The 21,907-nt window shown below is 59.9% G+C and overlaps 1 pseudogene; it reads right to left on the bottom strand.

The window, feature by feature from the left end:
• Window positions 1-3,415: 3,415 nt before the first annotated feature.
• On the bottom strand, window positions 3,416-10,466 carry LOC142593818 (inositol 1,4,5-trisphosphate receptor-interacting protein-like 1; annotated as a pseudogene).
• Between the last annotated feature and the right edge of the window lie 11,441 nt (window positions 10,467-21,907).

The following is a 21,907-nucleotide window of genomic DNA, read 5'->3' as shown; positions in this document are numbered from 1 at the left end:
AACCACAGGAGCTTGCGTGCTGCTTTCTTTTGGATTTATTATCGTCGGCCTGCCACGGCAATCTCATAGTCACAGAATATCCTGAGTTGGAAGGGACCCACGAGGATCATCGAGTCCAACCCGTGACTCCGCCCCGGGCAGCCTTGAAGTTAAAGCGTATACCTAGGAGCGTTGCCCCATTGCTTCTTGAATACCAACAGGCTTGGGGCCATGACCGTTTCCTGGGAGGAGCTTGCTCCGCTGCTTGCCCGCCCTCTCAGTGAACAACTTTTTCCTAATACCCAATCCGAACTTCCCTTGAGGCCGCTTGAAGCCATTCCTTTGCGTCCTACCACGGGCCCCCAGAGAGAAGAGATCAGCACCTCCCTCTGCGCTCCCCGTCGTGAGGAATTTGTAGACAGCAGTGAGCTCAGCCCTCGGTCTCCTCTCCTCTAAGCTGAACAACCCCAGCGTCCTCAGCCGCGCCTCGTAAGCACATGCCCGCTAGTCCTTTCACCATCTTTGCTGCCTTCTTTTGAAGCGCATTCTAATAGTTTGATATCCTTCCTACACTGTGGTGCCCCAAAGGGCACACAGTACTCGAGGTGAGGCCACACCAGGACGGAGGGTCGTGGGTCAATCCCTTCTTCCGAGCAGCTAGCTACGCCGTGCCTAGCGCACCCCAGGAGACGGCTGGCCCTTTTGGCCACCAGGGCACGTTCTTGACTCCTATTGAGCTGACCACCAACCCAAATGCCCAGATCCCTTTCCAAAGCCCATACGTGTTTGCTCGCTGCCTAAGTTCCCAAAGGAGATTCCTGGTCAGCCAAGCCACTGGCCTTCTGCCCCTCTCGCTTGACTTGCGACACGTTGGAATTGCCCGCTCCTGTGCTCTTAAGAAAGGGCTCTTAAAAAGTGACCAGCATTTACGGACACCAATACCCGCAAAAGCAGACTGCCAGGGGACCTTACTAACTAGCTCCTTGAGCAGCCTGAAGTCTGCTCTCCCGGGGTGCAGGGTAGTAGCTCTGCAGACAGTTTTTCCCATATCACCAGGTTTTCCACTCAACCGCTTCTCGATCGCTACACGGCCAAGACAGCCACCGATCGTCACTTCACCCACGACGCCATCTCTAGGTACAAACAACAGGTCTAGGAGGGCACCTTTCCGAGTCGTCTCCCTTAGTACCCGTACCAAAAAGTTCTCTTGAGTGTGGGCTTCAGGGATTTCCTGGGCCTGTTCATGTCTGCTCGATGGCAGTCCCAGTTAGCAGCTGGGAAGCTGAAGTCGCCCGTAAGGACGACACAGGGCGACTCATCTAGACATTTCCCTTGATTCCTTCTAGAATAAGACATCGGTGTCATCATCCTGGCTGGGTAATCCAGAGTAGACTCCTGCAAGAACACGCACTTCATTAGCTTTTCCCCTAATCTTTACGCAGAGGCTCTCAACCAGGTCGTCCTCCCCTGCAAGCGCTGCACAGTCCGACCCCTCCCTTACACGCAGCGCTACCGGTCCGCCTCGCCTGCCCTGCCTCTCTCTCCTGAAGAGCCTGTAACCGTCTCCATCACAGCGCTCCACTCTCAGGACTCTTCCCAACAAGTCTCACTTACGCCAATGATGTCGTAGCTCTGGCACCGAGCCAAGGCCTCTACTCCATGGAATCACAGAATCACAGAATCACAGAATCGTAGAATGCTTTGGCTTGGAAGGGACCTTTAGAGGTCACCTAGCCCAACCGCCCTGCAGCGAGCAAGGACACCTTTAACTAGATCAGGTTGCTGAGAGCCCCATCCAACCTGACCTTGAAGGTTTCCAGGGACGGGGCCTCCACTACCTGTCTGGGCAACCCGTTCTAGTGCCTCACCACCCTCACTGGAAAAAAACGTACAAACATTTCAGATGCGCTCCAGTGTACTCAGTACATCGTGGAGCAGAGCGAAGGCTCTCGCTAGCACAGCGTCCCTCAAGCAGTGACATACCGTCCCATAGCTTAGCACTAGTAGGCCGGATTTTATCCCTCCCCGCCTTCAAACCTAGTTTAAAGCTCTTTCAAGCAGCACCGCTAATTCGTGAGCAAAAATACTCTTCCCCCGTTGAGAACGGTGAATCTCGTCAGGCCCCAGCAGGCCTGGTGTCGCACAGGCCACCCCATGATTGAAAAAGCCCAAACTCTGGCAGCGCCGCTAGCCTCGGGGCCAGGTAGTGATACGCGGCGTCTGCCTGTTTCTTTCCATGTCATTCCCTAGAGCTGGGAGGACAGAGGAGAGTCCTGCCTGCGCTCGTGATCCCGTCACCAATCTCCCCGAGGCCCTGAAGTCTCTCTTGACCGCCCTTGGGCTTCTCGTCGCGACTTTGTTGGTACCCGCACGAAAAAGCAAGAGCTGATAATAACCTGAGGGCCGTACAAGGCTAGGAAGCTTCCTGGCGACGCCTTCTACCCGAGCCACAGGGAGGCAGAACGCTTCCCCAAAAGGCAGGCCTGGTCGGCAGAGCAGGGGAGTAGTGAATGAATTCTTTATTTTGCTTTCCCTACTAACCTGTCCGCTCCCAGCCCACGCGTTTTTCCCGCTTTTGCCCGTCAGATTCTCTCCACCATCCCACCGGGGGCAAGGGATTGAGCTGCTGTGTGATGCCAAGCTGCCTGCTGGGATTAACCCGCCGCGCCTGGGAAGCCAAAGCCCAGTGAATCGTTGAAACCAGAGCCCAGTCGCCCGTGCCTGCCTTCCTCCCCAGAGTGATGCACAGACACTCACAGAGGCGGCGTCTGTGCGTTAAACGAGTCCTTTATTGGCATCTTTGCACAGGGTCAAGCTCCCAGAGGGAAGGGACTCTCCCAGAGAGGGAGGGCGGTGGCTGTCCAGGTGGTAACGGGAGTCTCTGTTGCCAGGCTCCTTGCAACGGCCGCTCCAGCTGCATCGGGTCCCACTGCCCGGACCGCGCTTTTGCTGCGGAGCTGCGGGGCAGGTGTGGCAGCAGTTCCCGCTGCCGACTGAGCAGCGTGTTCTCCGTGTGCAGCGTGCCGGGTTCTGCAGCACCAGCTCCCCGGGGAGCGTCTAGGAAGCACAGATTCTCCACCTGGCCCCCAGTGAACACACAGAGGCACATCAGCGGTGCCTCTCGCTTGGTCCCTGCACAGCCGGAGGTGCCAGCAACAATTTCTGGGCCCGTGTGAAATGCCATCCTGGCTGGCCCAGTGCGAGGGGAAAGCAGGGCAAAACTCATCCTTGTCGCCACTGTAGCTGTCCCTGGCTGCTGTGCTGGGGACTCCATCGAGAGGAGAACAGTGCCGCCCTTGGCAGAGGGCTGCTGCACGGGGTTCGCCCTTTCCTTTCTGCGTCCCGCATTCTTCCCTCTGTCTCCGTCCTGTGTGAGGTGGCCGTCTGCCATCAGCTGTGAGTCCCACAAACACAGCCCCGTGCATGAAGACCTCCTTCAGTGCCCGTAGAACAGCAGTCTTACGAGCCGGTCTTGCAGCTCATCGGACTCACGCAGTGCCTCGGCATGGGCGGCTGGATCCTGTGCCAGGCGCTGGAAGAGGTTGGGTGGCTCGGCCGTCTGGAAAGCTGGGAGCAAGATGACGTCATCGGGCATGTTCTCATTGCCAAAGAAGAAGTGGTCGAGGCGTTTCTCCTGCAGGCAGCAGCGCAGGTAGCGCATGATACCCTGCAGCCGCAGCAGGAAATCCCTCCTGCGCCAGCCTGACAGGGGTGCGGTGGTCAGGAGGTGCATCACAGCTGTCTTCAAGGCACAGGTGGAAAAGCCTGTGCCCGCCAGGATGCGGGCGCAGAGCTGCAGGCATTTGAGGTGGAAGCTGTTATGCGGGGCCTGCCTGGCCGTATGCCTGAAGACCTTCACCTCTGCCACAGCGTAGCTCTCTGGCCACGTTGTGCTTGGGGTGAAGATGGCCTCTGCAGTCTGGCTGCTCAGGAAGATGTCCGAGTCGCCTTGCCGCACCCCAAGCATTATCTCAATGAAGAGGGTTCTCCCGGAGGCATTCGTCAGCTGCAGCTTGCAGGAGCGGCTGGAGGGCAGCACCTTCGTATTGTGGCGACGCGACCGAGGCACTGCCACCCGGGCTGACCTGACGAAGCTCTGGAACCAGCGGGCAGTTTTCTGCACATCTAGGTAGGAGCCAGTGCAGAGGGTGCCTAGGAGGCTGGGACCCTGATTTCTCCTCAGCTCCTCCTTGGGGTGGTGGAGGAAGCACAGCAGGTTCTCCACCAGCTGCTCCCTCGTGCAGGTGCACTCCAGCTCCACGCGGAGGCAGGAGTCCTTTGCCTGCATCTCCCCCGTGTTGCCCAGCTCCAGGTGGAAGGTGTGCCCACAGCGGGGCTGCAGGGGCACGAGCAGGCGGGAGACAGCATCATCCCCACGGGGACTGCAACCTTCAAAAGCACTGCCCACCCCGATGGCTGGTTGCCGCACCGGGAAGAAACTATTTGACAAGAGCACCTGGAAGACACGGAGGAGGTCGGCCACCAGCTTCGCCCACCACCTGGCTCCTGTACGCCAGGTTCTGCACTGGCCACTGGATGCGCTTTGCAAAACTCCCGCCGAGACCCCTCTCATCAGCAGGATCTTCTCCTTCACTTTCTTCCTCCTCCTGCTCTTCTTCCTCCCCCTGCTCCTCTTCCTCCCGCTGCTCCTCTTCCTCCTCCAGCTCTGTGCTGCTGCTGGAGCTCTCCCCGTCGCTGCTGCTGTCCATCCACGTCGTGGATTGTTTTCCTGAGCCACCAGCAGAGCCCGAAGAGCAGGACAAGGACTCCGGCAATCAGCCAGAACTGCCACTGCTGCAAGGCAGCCAAGAGCTGGCCTCCCCAGGCAATGCTGCGCGGCTCCTGGCTCCTCTGCTCCAGCTCCTGCAGCAGGCGAGTCATCTCGGCGTTGAGCCGCTCCGCACGCTGCTGCATGCGCTCGCGCGTGGCCTCATCCAGCTCGTCACCGACCATCTGGGGGAGCTGGAAGATGCTTTGCAGAAGCACGGCAAGGACTTTTGTGGCAGCCATGGCCTGCAGGAGGAGGGAGAGCAGGGGTTGGCTGGGTCCGGGAGGGAGAGAGCTGGTGGCGGGGGGAGCGGGGAGGGGAGCCGCAGGGAGCTGGGGGCAGGTAGGCGAGGGGGCGAGGCAGCTGGGAGGCAGCAAGGCCCGAGCCCAGCCCTGGCAGCACCGTGCCTTGCCCAAGGCACTGCCACGAGCGGCTGGGCTCTCGGTGCAGGGTGAGAACCCACCGTGCCGGGGGCCCGCCTTTCTGCCCCGGCCCTCGTCCAGCCCGGCTTCCCGCCGCGTGCGCACTCACCGCTGTCCCAGGCCGTACTGGGGCAGCGCTGCCTGCTGGCGCCTTTTATAACCGCCCCCCATTGTGACTCGTCCCCTATGCGCCAGAGCGCATCACAGGCACGCCCGCCGGCCAGCCTCACCCTTCGGCCCCCCCCCCCAGCTCAGCCACTCGCAGCTGCCCTGCTCTACTGGCTAAGGCTGGCCTAGAGTGAACTGCTTAACCACAGGAGCTTGCGTGCTGCTTTCTTTTGGATTTATTATCGTCGGCCTGCCACGGCAATCTCATAGTCACAGAATATCCTGAGTTGGAAGGGACCCACGAGGATCATCGAGTCCAACCCGTGACTCCGCCCCGGGCAGCCTTGAAGTTAAAGCGTATACCTAGGAGCGTTGCCCCATTGCTTCTTGAATACCAACAGGCTTGGGGCCATGACCGTTTCCTGGGAGGAGCTTGCTCCGCTGCTTGCCCGCCCTCTCAGTGAACAACTTTTTCCTAATACCCAATCCGAACTTCCCTTGAGGCCGCTTGAAGCCATTCCTTTGCGTCCTACCACGGGCCCCCAGAGAGAAGAGATCAGCACCTCCCTCTGCGCTCCCCGTCGTGAGGAATTTGTAGACAGCAGTGAGCTCAGCCCTCGGTCTCCTCTCCTCTAAGCTGAACAACCCCAGCATCCTCAGCCGCGCCTCGTAAGCACATGCCCGCTAGTCCTTTCACCATCTTTGCTGCCTTCTTTTGAAGCGCATTCTAATAGTTTGATATCCTTCCTACACTGTGGTGCCCCAAAGGGCACACAGTACTCGAGGTGAGGCCACACCAGGACGGAGGGTCGTGGGTCAATCCCTTCTTCCGAGCAGCTAGCTACGCCGTGCCTAGCGCACCCCAGGAGACGGCTGGCCCTTTTGGCCACCAGGGCACGTTCTTGACTCCTATTGAGCTGACCACCAACCCAAATGCCCAGATCCCTTTCCAAAGCCCATACGTGTTTGCTCGCTGCCTAAGTTCCCAAAGGAGATTCCTGGTCAGCCAAGCCACTGGCCTTCTGCCCCTCTCGCTTGACTTGCGACACGTTGGAATTGCCCGCTCCTGTGCTCTTAAGAAAGGGCTCTTAAAAAGTGACCAGCATTTACGGACACCAATACCCGCAAAAGCAGACTGCCAGGGGACCTTACTAACTAGCTCCTTGAGCAGCCTGAAGTCTGCTCTCCCGGGGTGCGGGGTAGTAGCTCTGCAGACAGTTTTTCCCATATCACCAGGTTTTCCACTCAACCGCTTCTCGATCGCTACACGGCCAAGACAGCCACCGATCGTCACTTCACCCACGACGCCATCTCTAGGTACAAACAACAGGTCTAGGAGGGCACCTTTCCGAGTCGTCTCCCTTAGTACCCGTACCAAAAAGTTCTCTTGAGTGTGGGCTTCAGGGATTTCCTGGGCCTGTTCATGTCTGCTCGATGGCAGTCCCAGTTAGCAGCTGGGAAGCTGAAGTCGCCCGTAAGGACGACACAGGGCGACTCATCTAGACATTTCCCTTGATTCCTTCTAGAATAAGACATCGGTGTCATCATCCTGGCTGGGTAATCCAGAGTAGACTCCTGCAAGAACACGCACTTCATTAGCTTTTCCCCTAATCTTTACGCAGAGGCTCTCAACCAGGTCGTCCTCCCCTGCAAGCGCTGCACAGTCCGACCCCTCCCTTACACGCAGCGCTACCGGTCCGCCTCGCCTGCCCTGCCTCTCTCTCCTGAAGAGCCTGTAACCGTCTCCATCACAGCGCTCCACTCTCAGGACTCTTCCCAACAAGTCTCACTTACGCCAATGATGTCGTAGCTCTGGCACCGAGCCAAGGCCTCTACTCCATGGAATCACAGAATCACAGAATCACAGAATCGTAGAATGCTTTGGCTTGGAAGGGACCTTTAGAGGTCACCTAGCCCAACCGCCCTGCAGCGAGCAAGGACACCTTTAACTAGATCAGGTTGCTGAGAGCCCCATCCAACCTGACCTTGAAGGTTTCCAGGGACGGGGCCTCCACTACCTGTCTGGGCAACCCGTTCTAGTGCCTCACCACCCTCACTGGAAAAAAATGTACAAACATTTCAGATGCGCTCCAGTGTACTCAGTACATCGTGGAGCAGAGCGAAGGCTCTCGCTAGCACAGCGTCCCTCAAGCAGTGACATACCGTCCCATAGCTTAGCACTAGTAGGCCGGATTTTATCCCTCCCCGCCTTCAAACCTAGTTTAAAGCTCTTTCAAGCAGCACCGCTAATTCGTGAGCAAAAATACTCTTCCCCCGTTGAGAACGGTGAATCTCGTCAGGCCCCAGCAGGCCTGGTGTCGCACAGGCCACCCCATGATTGAAAAAGCCCAAACTCTGGCAGCGCCGCTAGCCTCGGGGCCAGGTAGTGATACGCGGCGTCTGCCTGTTTCTTTCCATGTCATTCCCTAGAGCTGGGAGGACAGAGGAGAGTCCTGCCTGCGCTCGTGATCCCGTCACCAATCTCCCCGAGGCCCTGAAGTCTCTCTTGACCGCCCTTGGGCTTCTCGTCGCGACTTTGTTGGTACCCGCACGAAAAAGCAAGAGCTGATAATAACCTGAGGGCCGTACAAGGCTAGGAAGCTTCCTGGCGACGCCTTCTACCCGAGCCGCAGGGAGGCAGAACGCTTCCCCAAAAGGCAGGCCTGGTCGGCAGAGCAGGGGAGTAGTGAATGAATTCTTTATTTTGCTTTCCCTACTAACCTGTCCGCTCCCAGCCCACGCGTTTTCCCGCTTTTGCCCGTCAGATTCTCTCCACCATCCCACCGGGGGCAAGGGATTGAGCTGCTGTGTGATGCCAAGCTGCCTGCTGGGATTAACCCGCCGCGCCTGGGAAGCCAAAGCCCAGTGAATCGTTGAAACCAGAGCCCAGTCGCCCGTGCCTGCCTTCCTCCCCAGAGTGATGCACAGACACTCACAGAGGCGGCGTCTGTGCGTTAAACGAGTCCTTTATTGGCATCTTTGCACAGGGTCAAGCTCCCAGAGGGAAGGGACTCTCCCAGAGAGGGAGGGCGGTGGCTGTCCAGGTGGTAACGGGAGTCTCTGTTGCCAGGCTCCTTGCAACGGCCGCTCCAGCTGCATCGGGTCCCACTGCCCGGACCGCGCTTTTGCTGCGGAGCTGCGGGGCAGGTGTGGCAGCAGTTCCCGCTGCCGACTGAGCAGCGTGTTCTCCGTGTGCAGCGTGCCGGGTTCTGCAGCACCAGCTCCCCGGGGAGCGTCTAGGAAGCACAGATTCTCCACCTGGCCCCCAGTGAACACACAGAGGCACATCAGCGGTGCCTCTCGCTTGGTCCCTGCACAGCCGGAGGTGCCAGCAACAATTTCTGGGCCCGTGTGAAATGCCATCCTGGCTGGCCCAGTGCGAGGGGAAAGCAGGGCAAAACTCATCCTTGTCGCCACTGTAGCTGTCCCTGGCTGCTGTGCTGGGGACTCCATCGAGAGGAGAACAGTGCCGCCCTTGGCAGAGGGCTGCTGCACGGGGTTCGCCCTTTCCTTTCTGCGTCCCGCATTCTTCCCTCTGTCTCCGTCCTGTGTGAGGTGGCCGTCTGCCATCAGCTGTGAGTCCCACAAACACAGCCCCGTGCATGAAGACCTCCTTCAGTGCCCGTAGAACAGCAGTCTTACGAGCCGGTCTTGCAGCTCATCGGACTCACGCAGCGCCTCGGCATGGGCGGCTGGATCCTGTGCCAGGCGCTGGAAGAGGTTGGGTGGCTCGGCCGTCTGGAAAGCTGGGAGCAAGATGACGTCATCGGGCATGTTCTCATTGCCAAAGAAGAAGTGGTCGAGGCGTTTCTCCTGCAGGCAGCAGCGCAGGTAGCGCATGATACCCTGCAGCCGCAGCAGGAAATCCCTCCTGCGCCAGCCTGACAGGGGTGCGGTGGTCAGGAGGTGCATCACAGCTGTCTTCAAGGCACAGGTGGAAAAGCCTGTGCCCGCCAGGATGCGGGCGCAGAGCTGCAGGCATTTGAGGTGGAAGCTGTTATGCGGGGCCTGCCTGGCCGTATGCCTGAAGACCTTCACCTCTGCCACAGCGTAGCTCTCTGGCCACGTTGTGCTTGGGGTGAAGATGGCCTCTGCAGTCTGGCTGCTCAGGAAGATGTCCGAGTCGCCTTGCCGCACCCCAAGCATTATCTCAATGAAGAGGGTTCTCCCGGAGGCATTCGTCAGCTGCAGCTTGCAGGAGCGGCTGGAGGGCAGCACCTTCGTATTGTGGCGACGCGACCGAGGCACTGCCACCCGGGCTGACCTGACGAAGCTCTGGAACCAGCGGGCAGTTTTCTGCACATCTAGGTAGGAGCCAGTGCAGAGGGTGCCTAGGAGGCTGGGACCCTGATTTCTCCTCAGCTCCTCCTTGGGGTGGTGGAGGAAGCACAGCAGGTTCTCCACCAGCTGCTCCCTCGTGCAGGTGCACTCCAGCTCCACGCAGAGGCAGGAGTCCTTTGCCTGCATCTCCCCCGTGTTGCCCAGCTCCAGGTGGAAGGTGTGCCCACAGCGGGGCTGCAGGGGCACGAGCAGGCGGGAGACAGCATCATCCCCACGGGGACTGCAACCTTCAAAAGCACTGCCCACCCCGATGGCTGGTTGCCGCACCGGGAAGAAACTATTTGACAAGAGCACCTGGAAGACACGGAGGAGGTCGGCCACCAGCTTCGCCCACCACCTGGCTCCTGTACGCCAGGTTCTGCACTGGCCACTGGATGCGCTTTGCAAAACTCCCGCCGAGACCCCTCTCATCAGCAGGATCTTCTCCTTCACTTTCTTCCTCCTCCTGCTCTTCTTCCTCCCCCTGCTCCTCTTCCTCCCGCTGCTCCTCTTCCTCCTCCAGCTCTGTGCTGCTGCTGGAGCTCTCCCCGTCGCTGCTGCTGTCCATCCACGTCGTGGATTGTTTTCCTGAGCCACCAGCAGAGCCCGAAGAGCAGGACAAGGACTCCGGCAATCAGCCAGAACTGCCACTGCTGCAAGGCAGCCAAGAGCTGGCCTCCCCAGGCAATGCTGCGCGGCTCCTGGCTCCTCTGCTCCAGCTCCTGCAGCAGGCGAGTCATCTCGGCGTTGAGCCGCTCCGCACGCTGCTGCATGCGCTCGCGCGTGGCCTCATCCAGCTCGTCACCGACCATCTGGGGGAGCTGGAAGATGCTTTGCAGAAGCACGGCAAGGACTTTTGTGGCAGCCATGGCCTGCAGGAGGAGGGAGAGCAGGGGTTGGCTGGGTCCGGGAGGGAGAGAGCTGGTGGCGGGGGGAGCGGGGAGGGGAGCCGCAGGGAGCTGGGGGCAGGTAGGCGAGGGGGCGAGGCAGCTGGGAGGCAGCAAGGCCCGAGCCCAGCCCTGGCAGCACCGTGCCTTGCCCAAGGCACTGCCACGAGCGGCTGGGCTCTCGGTGCAGGGTGAGAACCCACCGTGCCGGGGGCCCGCCTTTCTGCCCCGGCCCTCGTCCAGCCCGGCTTCCCGCCGCGTGCGCACTCACCGCTGTCCCAGGCCGTACTGGGGCAGCGCTGCCTGCTGGCGCCTTTTATAACCGCCCCCCATTGTGACTCGTCCCCTATGCGCCAGAGCGCATCACAGGCACGCCCGCCGGCCAGCCCCGCCCTTCGGCCCCCCCCCCCAGCTCAGCCACTCGCAGCTGCCCTGCTCTACTGGCTAAGGCTGGCCTAGAGTGAACTGCTTAACCACAGGAGCTTGCGTGCTGCTTTCTTTTGGATTTATTATCGTCGGCCTGCCACGGCAATCTCATAGTCACAGAATATCCTGAGTTGGAAGGGACCCACGAGGATCATCGAGTCCAACCCGTGACTCCGCCCCGGGCAGCCTTGAAGTTAAAGCGTATACCTAGGAGCGTTGCCCCATTGCTTCTTGAATACCAACAGGCTTGGGGCCATGACCGTTTCCTGGGAGGAGCTTGCTCCGCTGCTTGCCCGCCCTCTCAGTGAACAACTTTTTCCTAATACCCAATCCGAACTTCCCTTGAGGCCGCTTGAAGCCATTCCTTTGCGTCCTACCACGGGCCCCCAGAGAGAAGAGATCAGCACCTCCCTCTGCGCTCCCCGTCGTGAGGAATTTGTAGACAGCAGTGAGCTCAGCCCTCGGTCTCCTCTCCTCTAAGCTGAACAACCCCAGCGTCCTCAGCCGCGCCTCGTAAGCACATGCCCGCTAGTCCTTTCACCATCTTTGCTGCCTTCTTTTGAAGCGCATTCTAATAGTTTGATATCCTTCCTACACTGTGGTGCCCCAAAGGGCACACAGTACTCGAGGTGAGGCCACACCAGGACGGAGGGTCGTGGGTCAATCCCTTCTTCCGAGCAGCTAGCTACGCCGTGCCTAGCGCACCCCAGGAGACGGCTGGCCCTTTTGGCCACCAGGGCACGTTCTTGACTCCTATTGAGCTGACCACCAACCCAAATGCCCAGATCCCTTTCCAAAGCCCATACGTGTTTGCTCGCTGCCTAAGTTCCCAAAGGAGATTCCTGGTCAGCCAAGCCACTGGCCTTCTGCCCCTCTCGCTTGACTTGCGACACGTTGGAATTGCCCGCTCCTGTGCTCTTAAGAAAGGGCTCTTAAAAAGTGACCAGCATTTACGGACACCAATACCCGCAAAAGCAGACTGCCAGGGGACCTTACTAACTAGCTCCTTGAGCAGCCTGAAGTCTGCTCTCCCGGGGTGCGGGGTAGTAGCTCTGCAGACAGTTTTTCCCATATCACCAGGTTTTCCACTCAACCGCTTCTCGATCGCTACACGGCCAAGACAGCCACCGATCGTCACTTCACCCACGACGCCATCTCTAGGTACAAACAACAGGTCTAGGAGGGCACCTTTCCGAGTCGTCTCCCTTAGTACCCGTACCAAAAAGTTCTCTTGAGTGTGGGCTTCAGGGATTTCCTGGGCCTGTTCATGTCTGCTCGATGGCAGTCCCAGTTAGCAGCTGGGAAGCTGAAGTCGCCCGTAAGGACGACACAGGGCGACTCATCTAGACATTTCCCTTGATTCCTTCTAGAATAAGACATCGGTGTCATCATCCTGGCTGGGTAATCCAGAGTAGACTCCTGCAAGAACACGCACTTCATTAGCTTTTCCCCTAATCTTTACGCAGAGGCTCTCAACCAGGTCGTCCTCCCCTGCAAGCGCTGCACAGTCCGACCCCTCCCTTACACGCAGCGCTACCGGTCCGCCTCGCCTGCCCTGCCTCTCTCTCCTGAAGAGCCTGTAACCGTCTCCATCACAGCGCTCCACTCTCAGGACTCTTCCCAACAAGTCTCACTTACGCCAATGATGTCGTAGCTCTGGCACCGAGCCAAGGCCTCTACTCCATGGAATCACAGAATCACAGAATCACAGAATCGTAGAATGCTTTGGCTTGGAAGGGACCTTTAGAGGTCACCTAGCCCAACCGCCCTGCAGCGAGCAAGGACACCTTTAACTAGATCAGGTTGCTGAGAGCCCCATCCAACCTGACCTTGAAGGTTTCCAGGGACGGGGCCTCCACTACCTGTCTGGGCAACCCGTTCTAGTGCCTCACCACCCTCACTGGAAAAAAACGTACAAACATTTCAGATGCGCTCCAGTGTACTCAGTACATCGTGGAGCAGAGCGAAGGCTCTCGCTAGCACAGCGTCCCTCAAGCAGTGACATACCGTCCCATAGCTTAGCACTAGTAGGCCGGATTTTATCCCTCCCCGCCTTCAAACCTAGTTTAAAGCTCTTTCAAGCAGCACCGCTAATTCGTGAGCAAAAATACTCTTCCCCCGTTGAGAACGGTGAATCTCGTCAGGCCCCAGCAGGCCTGGTGTCGCACAGGCCACCCCATGATTGAAAAAGCCCAAACTCTGGCAGCGCCGCTAGCCTCGGGGCCAGGTAGTGATACGCGGCGTCTGCCTGTTTCTTTCCATGTCATTCCCTAGAGCTGGGAGGACAGAGGAGAGTCCTGCCTGCGCTCGTGATCCCGTCACCAATCTCCCCGAGGCCCTGAAGTCTCTCTTGACCGCCCTTGGGCTTCTCGTCGCGACTTTGTTGGTACCCGCACGAAAAAGCAAGAGCTGATAATAACCTGAGGGCCGTACAAGGCTAGGAAGCTTCCTGGCGACGCCTTCTACCCGAGCCGCAGGGAGGCAGAACGCTTCCCCAAAAGGCAGGCCTGGTCGGCAGAGCAGGGGAGTAGTGAATGAATTCTTTATTTTGCTTTCCCTACTAACCTGTCCGCTCCCAGCCCACGCGTTTTCCCGCTTTTGCCCGTCAGATTCTCTCCACCATCCCACCGGGGGCAAGGGATTGAGCTGCTGTGTGATGCCAAGCTGCCTGCTGGGATTAACCCGCCGCGCCTGGGAAGCCAAAGCCCAGTGAATCGTTGAAACCAGAGCCCAGTCGCCCGTGCCTGCCTTCCTCCCCAGAGTGATGCACAGACACTCACAGAGGCGGCGTCTGTGCGTTAAACGAGTCCTTTATTGGCATCTTTGCACAGGGTCAAGCTCCCAGAGGGAAGGGACTCTCCCAGAGAGGGAGGGCGGTGGCTCTCCAGGTGGTAACGGGAGTCTCTGTTGCCAGGCTCCTTGCAACGGCCGCTCCAGCTGCATCGGGTCCCACTGCCCGGACCGCGCTTTTGCTGCGGAGCTGCGGGGCAGGTGTGGCAGCAGTTCCCGCTGCCGACTGAGCAGCGTGTTCTCCGTGTGCAGCGTGCCGGGTTCTGCAGCACCAGCTCCCCGGGGAGCGTCTAGGAAGCACAGATTCTCCACCTGGCCCCCAGTGAACACACAGAGGCACATCAGCGGTGCCTCTCGCTTGGTCCCTGCACAGCCGGAGGTGCCAGCAACAATTTCTGGGCCCGTGTGAAATGCCATCCTGGCTGGCCCAGTGCGAGGGGAAAGCAGGGCAAAACTCATCCTTGTCGCCACTGTAGCTGTCCCTGGCTGCTGTGCTGGGGACTCCATCGAGAGGAGAACAGTGCCGCCCTTGGCAGAGGGCTGCTGCACGGGGTTCGCCCTTTCCTTTCTGCGTCCCGCATTCTTCCCTCTGTCTCCGTCCTGTGTGAGGTGGCCGTCTGCCATCAGCTGTGAGTCCCACAAACACAGCCCCGTGCATGAAGACCTCCTTCAGTGCCCGTAGAACAGCAGTCTTACGAGCCGGTCTTGCAGCTCATCGGACTCACGCAGCGCCTCGGCATGGGCGGCTGGATCCTGTGCCAGGCGCTGGAAGAGGTTGGGTGGCTCGGCCGTCTGGAAAGCTGGGAGCAAGATGACGTCGTCGGGCATGTTCTCATTGCCAAAGAAGAAGTGGTCGAGGCGTTTCTCCTGCAGGCAGCAGCGCAGGTAGCGCATGATACCCTGCAGCCGCAGCAGGAAATCCCTCCTGCGCCAGCCTGACAGGGGTGCGGTGGTCAGGAGGTGCATCACAGCTGTCTTCAAGGCACAGGTGGAAAAGCCTGTGCCCGCCAGGATGCGGGCGCAGAGCTGCAGGCATTTGAGGTGGAAGCTGTTATGCGGGGCCTGCCTGGCCGTATGCCTGAAGACCTTCACCTCTGCCACAGCGTAGCTCTCTGGCCACGTTGTGCTTGGGGTGAAGATGGCCTCTGCAGTCTGGCTGCTCAGGAAGATGTCCGAGTCGCCTTGCCGCACCCCAAGCATTATCTCAATGAAGAGGGTTCTCCCGGAGGCATTCGTCAGCTGCAGCTTGCAGGAGCGGCTGGAGGGCAGCACCTTCGTATTGTGGCGACGCGACCGAGGCACTGCCACCCGGGCTGACCTGACGAAGCTCTGGAACCAGCGGGCAGTTTTCTGCACATCTAGGTAGGAGCCAGTGCAGAGGGTGCCTAGGAGGCTGGGACCCTGATTTCTCCTCAGCTCCTCCTTGGGGTGGTGGAGGAAGCACAGCAGGTTCTCCACCAGCTGCTCCCTCGTGCAGGTGCACTCCAGCTCCACGCGGAGGCAGGAGTCCTTTGCCTGCATCTCCCCCGTGTTGCCCAGCTCCAGGTGGAAGGTGTGCCCACAGCGGGGCTGCAGGGGCACGAGCAGGCGGGAGACAGCATCATCCCCACGGGGACTGCAACCTTCAAAAGCACTGCCCACCCCGATGGCTGGTTGCCGCACCGGGAAGAAACTATTTGACAAGAGCACCTGGAAGACACGGAGGAGGTCGGCCACCAGCTTCGCCCACCACCTGGCTCCTGTACGCCAGGTTCTGCACTGGCCACTGGATGCGCTTTGCAAAACTCCCGCCGAGACCCCTCTCATCAGCAGGATCTTCTCCTTCACTTTCTTCCTCCTCCTGCTCTTCTTCCTCCCCCTGCTCCTCTTCCTCCCGCTGCTCCTCTTCCTCCTCCAGCTCTGTGCTGCTGCTGGAGCTCTCCCCGTCGCTGCTGCTGTCCATCCACGTCGTGGATTGTTTTCCTGAGCCACCAGCAGAGCCCGAAGAGCAGGACAAGGACTCCGGCAATCAGCCAGAACTGCCACTGCTGCAAGGCAGCCAAGAGCTGGCCTCCCCAGGCAATGCTGCGCGGCTCCTGGCTCCTCTGCTCCAGCTCCTGCAGCAGGCGAGTCATCTCGGCGTTGAGCCGCTCCGCACGCTGCTGCATGCGCTCGCGCGTGGCCTCATCCAGCTCGTCACCGACCATCTGGGGGAGCTGGAAGATGCTTTGCAGAAGCACGGCAAGGACTTTTGTGGCAGCCATGGCCTGCAGGAGGAGGGAGAGCAGGGGTTGGCTGGGTCCGGGAGGGAGAGAGCTGGTGGCGGGGGGAGCGGGGAGGGGAGCCGCAGGGAGCTGGGGGCAGGTAGGCGAGGGGGCGAGGCAGCTGGGAGGCAGCAAGGCCCGAGCCCAGCCCTGGCAGCACCGTGCCTTGCCCAAGGCACTGCCACGAGCGGCTGGGCTCTCGGTGCAGGGTGAGAACCCACCGTGCCGGGGGCCCGCCTTTCTGCCCCGGCCCTCGTCCAGCCCGGCTTCCCGCCGCGTGCGCACTCACCGCTGTCCCAGGCCGTACTGGGGCAGCGCTGCCTGCTGGCGCCTTTTATAACCGCCCCCCATTGTGACTCGTCCCCTATGCGCCAGAGCGCATCACAGGCACGCCCGCCGGCCAGCCCCGCCCTTCGGCCCCCCCCCCCAGCTCAGCCACTCGCAGTTGCCCTGCTCTACTGGCTAAGGCTGGCCTAGAGTGAACTGCTTAACCACAGGAGCTTGCGTGCTGCTTTCTTTTGGATTTATTATCGTCGGCCTGCCACGGCAATCTCATAGTCACAGAATATCCTGAGTTGGAAGGGACCCACGAGGATCATCGAGTCCAACCCGTGACTCCGCCCCGGGCAGCCTTGAAGTTAAAGCGTATACCTAGGAGCGTTGCCCCATCGCTTCTTGAATACCAACAGGCTTGGGGCCATGACCGTTTCCTGGGAGGAGCTTGCTCCGCTGCTTGCCCGCCCTCTCAGTGAACAACTTTTTCCTAATACCCAATCCGAACTTCCCTTGAGGCCGCTTGAAGCCATTCCTTTGCGTCCTACCACGGGCCCCCAGAGAGAAGAGATCAGCACCTCCCTCTGCGCTCCCCGTCGTGAGGAATTTGTAGACAGCAGTGAGCTCAGCCCTCGGTCTCCTCTCCTCTAAGCTGAACAACCCCAGCGTCCTCAGCCGCGCCTCGTAAGCACATGCCCGCTAGTCCTTTCACCATCTTTGCTGCCTTCTTTTGAAGCGCATTCTAATAGTTTGATATCCTTCCTACACTGTGGTGCCCCAAAGGGCACACAGTACTCGAGGTGAGGCCACACCAGGACGGAGGGTCGTGGGTCAATCCCTTCTTCCGAGCAGCTAGCTACGCCGTGCCTAGCGCACCCCAGGAGACGGCTGGCCCTTTTGGCCACCAGGGCACGTTCTTGACTCCTATTGAGCTGACCACCAACCCAAATGCCCAGATCCCTTTCCAAAGCCCATACGTGTTTGCTCGCTGCCTAAGTTCCCAAAGGAGATTCCTGGTCAGCCAAGCCACTGGCCTTCTGCCCCTCTCGCTTGACTTGCGACACGTTGGAATTGCCTGCTCCTGTGCTCTTAAGAAAGGGCTCTTAAAAAGTGACCAGCATTTACGGACACCAATACCCGCAAAAGCAGACTGCCAGGGGACCTTACTAACTAGCTCCTTGAGCAGCCTGAAGTCTGCTCTCCCGGGGTGCGGGGTAGTAGCTCTGCAGACAGTTTTTCCCATATCACCAGGTTTTCCACTCAACCGCTTCTCGATCGCTACACGGCCAAGACAGCCACCGATCGTCACTTCACCCACGACGCCATCTCTAGGTACAAACAACAGGTCTAGGAGGGCACCTTTCCGAGTCGTCTCCCTTAGTACCCGTACCAAAAAGTTCTCTTGAGTGTGGGCTTCAGGGATTTCCTGGGCCTGTTCATGTCTGCTCGATGGCAGTCCCAGTTAGCAGCTGGGAAGCTGAAGTCGCCCGTAAGGACGACACAGGGCGACTCATCTAGACATTTCCCTTGATTCCTTCTAGAATAAGACATCGGTGTCATCATCCTGGCTGGGTAATCCAGAGTAGACTCCTGCAAGTACACGCACTTCATTAGCTTTTCCCCTAATCTTTACGCAGAGGCTCTCAACCAGGTCGTCCTCCCCTGCAAGCGCTGCACAGTCCGACCCCTCCCTTACACGCAGCGCTACCGGTCCGCCTCGCCTGCCCTGCCTCTCTCTCCTGAAGAGCCTGTAACCGTCTCCATCACAGCGCTCCACTCTCAGGACTCTTCCCAACAAGTCTCACTTACGCCAATGATGTCGTAGCTCTGGCACCGAGCCAAGGCCTCTACTCCATGGAATCACAGAATCACAGAATCACAGAATCGTAGAATGCTTTGGCTTGGAAGGGACCTTTAGAGGTCACCTAGCCCAACCGCCCTGCAGCGAGCAAGGACACCTTTAACTAGATCAGGTTGCTGAGAGCCCCATCCAACCTGACCTTGAAGGTTTCCAGGGACGGGGCCTCCACTACCTGTCTGGGCAACCCGTTCTAGTGCCTCACCACCCTCACTGGAAAAAAACGTACAAACATTTCAGATGCGCTCCAGTGTACTCAGTACATCGTGGAGCAGAGCGAAGGCTCTCGCTAGCACAGCGTCCCTCAAGCAGTGACATACCGTCCCATAGCTTAGCACTAGTAGGCCGGATTTCATCCCTCCCCGCCTTCAAACCTAGTTTAAAGCTCTTTCAAGCAGCACCGCTAATTCGTGAGCAAAAATACTCTTCCCCCGTTGAGAACGGTGAATCTCGTCAGGCCCCAGCAGGCCTGGTGTCGCACAGGCCACCCCATGATTGAAAAAGCCCAAACTCTGGCAGCGCCGCTAGCCTCGGGGCCAGGTAGTGATACGCGGCGTCTGCCTGTTTCTTTCCATGTCATTCCCTAGAGCTGGGAGGACAGAGGAGAGTCCTGCCTGCGCTCGTGATCCCGTCACCAATCTCCCCGAGGCCCTGAAGTCTCTCTTGACCGCCCTTGGGCTTCTCGTCGCGACTTTGTTGGTACCCGCACGAAAAAGCAAGAGCTGATAATAACCTGAGGGCCGTACAAGGCTAGGAGGTTTCCTGGCGACGCCTTCTACCCGAGCCGCAGGGAGGCAGAACGCTTCCCCAAAAGGCAGGCCTGGTCGGCAGAGCAGGGGAGTAGTGAATGAATTCTTTATTTTGCTTTCCCTGCTAACCTGTCCGCTCCCAGCCCACGCGTTTTCCCGCTTTTGCCCGTCAGATTCTCTCCACCATCCCACCGGGGGCAAGGGATTGAGCTGCTGTGTGATGCCAAGCTGCCTGCTGGGATTAACCCGCCGCGCCTGGGAAGCCAAAGCCCAGTGAATCGTTGAAACCAGAGCCCAGTCGCCCGTGCCTGCCTTCCTCCCCAGAGTGATGCACAGACACTCACAGAGGCGGCGTCTGTGCGTTAAACGAGTCCTTTATTGGCATCTTTGCACAGGGTCAAGCTCCCAGAGGGAAGGGACTCTCCCAGAGAGGGAGGGCGGTGGCTGTCCAGGTGGTAACGGGAGTCTCTGTTGCCAGGCTCCTTGCAACGGCCGCTCCAGCTGCATCGGGTCCCACTGCCCGGACCGCGCTTTTGCTGCGGAGCTGCGGGGCAGGTGTGGCAGCAGTTCCCGCTGCCGACTGAGCAGCGTGTTCTCCGTGTGCAGCGTGCCGGGTTCTGCAGCACCAGCTCCCCGGGGAGCGTCTAGGAAGCACAGATTCTCCACCTGGCCCCCAGTGAACACACAGAGGCACATCAGCGGTGCCTCTCGCTTGGTCCCTGCACAGCCGGAGGTGCCAGCAACAATTTCTGGGCCCGTGTGAAATGCCATCCTGGCTGGCCCAGTGCGAGGGGAAAGCAGGGCAAAACTCATCCTTGTCGCCACTGTAGCTGTCCCTGGCTGCTGTGCTGGGGACTCCATCGAGAGGAGAACAGTGCCGCCCTTGGCAGAGGGCTGCTGCACGGGGTTCGCCCTTTCCTTTCTGCGTCCCGCATTCTTCCCTCTGTCTCCGTCCTGTGTGAGGTGGCCGTCTGCCATCAGCTGTGAGTCCCACAAACACAGCCCCGTGCATGAAGACCTCCTTCAGTGCCCGTAGAACAGCAGTCTTACGAGCCGGTCTTGCAGCTCATCGGACTCACGCAGCGCCTCGGCATGGGCGGCTGGATCCTGTGCCAGGCGCTGGAAGAGGTTGGGTGGCTCGGCCGTCTGGAAAGCTGGGAGCAAGATGACGTCGTCGGGCATGTTCTCATTGCCAAAGAAGAAGTGGTCGAGGCGTTTCTCCTGCAGGCAGCAGCGCAGGTAGCGCATGATACCCTGCAGCCGCAGCAGGAAATCCCTCCTGCGCCAGCCTGACAGGGGTGCGGTGGTCAGGAGGTGCATCACAGCTGTCTTCAAGGCACAGGTGGAAAAGCCTGTGCCCGCCAGGATGCGGGCGCAGAGCTGCAGGCATTTGAGGTGGAAGCTGTTATGCGGGGCCTGCCTGGCCGTATGCCTGAAGACCTTCACCTCTGCCACAGCGTAGCTCTCTGGCCACGTTGTGCTTGGGGTGAAGATGGCCTCTGCAGTCTGGCTGCTCAGGAAGATGTCCGAGTCGCCTTGCCGCACCCCAAGCATTATCTCAATGAAGAGGGTTCTCCCGGAGGCATTCGTCAGCTGCAGCTTGCAGGAGCGGCTGGAGGGCAGCACCTTCGTATTGTGGCGACGCGACCGAGGCACTGCCACCCGGGCTGACCTGACGAAGCTCTGGAACCAGCGGGCAGTTTTCTGCACATCTAGGTAGGAGCCAGTGCAGAGGGTGCCTAGGAGGCTGGGACCCTGATTTCTCCTCAGCTCCTCCTTGGGGTGGTGGAGGAAGCACAGCAGGTTCTCCACCAGCTGCTCCCTCGTGCAGGTGCACTCCAGCTCCACGCGGAGGCAGGAGTCCTTTGCCTGCATCTCCCCCGTGTTGCCCAGCTCCAGGTGGAAGGTGTGCCCACAGCGGGGCTGCAGGGGCACGAGCAGGCGGGAGACAGCATCATCCCCACGGGGACTGCAACCTTCAAAAGCACTGCCCACCCCGATGGCTGGTTGCCGCACCGGGAAGAAACTATTTGACAAGAGCACCTGGAAGACACGGAGGAGGTCGGCCACCAGCTTCGCCCACCACCTGGCTCCTGTACGCCAGGTTCTGCACTGGCCACTGGATGCGCTTTGCAAAACTCCCGCCGAGACCCCTCTCATCAGCAGGATCTTCTCCTTCACTTTCTTCCTCCTCCTGCTCTTCTTCCTCCCCCTGCTCCTCTTCCTCCCGCTGCTCCTCTTCCTCCTCCAGCTCTGTGCTGCTGCTGGAGCTCTCCCCGTCGCTGCTGCTGTCCATCCACGTCGTGGATTGTTTTCCTGAGCCACCAGCAGAGCCCGAAGAGCAGGACAAGGACTCCGGCAATCAGCCAGAACTGCCACTGCTGCAAGGCAGCCAAGAGCTGGCCTCCCCAGGCAATGCTGCGCGGCTCCTGGCTCCTCTGCTCCAGCTCCTGCAGCAGGCGAGTCATCTCGGCGTTGAGCCGCTCCGCACGCTGCTGCATGCGCTCGCGCGTGGCCTCATCCAGCTCGTCACCGACCATCTGGGGGAGCTGGAAGATGCTTTGCAGAAGCACGGCAAGGACTTTTGTGGCAGCCATGGCCTGCAGGAGGAGGGAGAGCAGGGGTTGGCTGGGTCCGGGAGGGAGAGAGCTGGTGGCGGGGGGAGCGGGGAGGGGAGCCGCAGGGAGCTGGGGGCAGGTAGGCGAGGGGGCGAGGCAGCTGGGAGGCAGCAAGGCCCGAGCCCAGCCCTGGCAGCACCGTGCCTTGCCCAAGGCACTGCCACGAGCGGCTGGGCTCTCGGTGCAGGGTGAGAACCCACCGTGCCGGGGGCCCGCCTTTCTGCCCCGGCCCTCGTCCAGCCCGGCTTCCCGCCGCGTGCGCACTCACCGCTGTCCCAGGCCGTACTGGGGCAGCGCTGCCTGCTGGCGCCTTTTATAACCGCCCCCCATTGTGACTCGTCCCCTATGCGCCAGAGCGCATCACAGGCACGCCCGCCGGCCAGCCCCGCCCTTCGGCCCCCCCCCCCAGCTCAGCCACTCGCAGTTGCCCTGCTCTACTGGCTAAGGCTGGCCTAGAGTGAACTGC

Source organism: Pelecanus crispus, chromosome 6 (assembly GCF_030463565.1).
Source record: "Pelecanus crispus isolate bPelCri1 chromosome 6, bPelCri1.pri, whole genome shotgun sequence".
NCBI lineage: Eukaryota > Metazoa > Chordata > Aves > Pelecaniformes > Pelecanidae > Pelecanus > Pelecanus crispus.
This window is presented reverse-complemented; position numbering and strand designations above follow the sequence as displayed.